This window comes from Saccopteryx bilineata, chromosome 4 (assembly GCF_036850765.1).
Source record: "Saccopteryx bilineata isolate mSacBil1 chromosome 4, mSacBil1_pri_phased_curated, whole genome shotgun sequence".
Lineage (NCBI taxonomy): Eukaryota > Metazoa > Chordata > Mammalia > Chiroptera > Emballonuridae > Saccopteryx > Saccopteryx bilineata.
The window spans coordinates 229,172,283-229,173,378 of NC_089493.1; the positions used below are offsets into that span (position 1 = coordinate 229,172,283).

Here is a 1,096-nt window from a genome sequence, read left to right on the forward strand (position 1 = left end):
TAAAATTAGTCTTATTCATTTGGTCAATTTAATTCCTTTGTCAATTTTCCTATGGGGCTGACCTGATTTTAGGGAATTCTAGCTTTTGTTGCTCTGCCATTTGAAACTTCAAATATCTTGTCCCATTCTGTTTTATATATATATAAACAGAATATATATACACACTATATATATATATATATACACACACACACACACACACACACACACTAAGTTGGTTTAGAGTACATTTGAACATAAATTCTTATTTTTTACAATCTAATTAAACAAAATATTTTTGTGGTTTTTTTTTTGTTTTGCTTTTGTTTTTGTAGAATGTGGGTTAGTATAGTCAGCCCTGTGATATTCTCCAATAAGGGTTGCTCTCTCCAACACTTTTTCTAGGAGGATTGTATCAGCAGAGTCTTAGTCTTCCAATAATTAAACAAGATTTTTGCTTAATTGTTTGTACTTTTGAAGTCTTTTTATATCATGAGGGTACTTTCCAACATTTTCTATTAATATTTTTATAGTATTACCTTTAATATTTAGTATCTAATTATTTTGGAATTAATACTATTTATTGCCATAAAATGAGATAATATCAAACACTATATATTATATAATTTATCTTTTATTCATTTATCTGTGGGGTTCTTTTATTGTAAATTAAATTTCTATATGTTCTTTCTGTCTTTGTACTTTTTTATTGTATAGGCTGTCATCTGTTTCTGACTGATACCATAACATATTTATTATTATGGCTTTGTAATCATCTAATTAGCTGGTTGGTGAATTTTATAAATATAAAGAAATTGTAAAGGCACTTGGTCCAAATTTCCATCTAATGCCCAAATTTCTTATGACATCCCTGAAGGATTATTCTCAATGTCTGTTTAAACAACTCTGTTGATACTTCGGGTAATTCATCATGTTGTTGATTATATATCTTCATACATGATCTTTACAGCTTGAAACAGAATATATTATTCTGTTTTTTCTTCTTATCACTTCTAGTTCTGGAGCAAAACAAAAGATTTACTTATCTACATGTAATATATGGCAATTCTTTATGATCGTTGTGACCTCTGTAGTCATTTTTTCTCTAGGTTTAACA

At 27.8% G+C, this 1,096-nt stretch overlaps 1 non-coding gene across 1 annotated transcript; it reads right to left on the reverse strand.

Annotated features, from left to right (window-relative positions):
- Positions 1–313: 313 nt before the first annotated feature.
- Positions 314–418, reverse strand: LOC136336664 (small Cajal body-specific RNA 4). The gene has a single exon (XR_010731499.1). It is a non-coding gene; the product is annotated as a small Cajal body-specific RNA 4 (non-coding RNA).
- Positions 419–1,096: the final 678 nt, after the last annotated feature.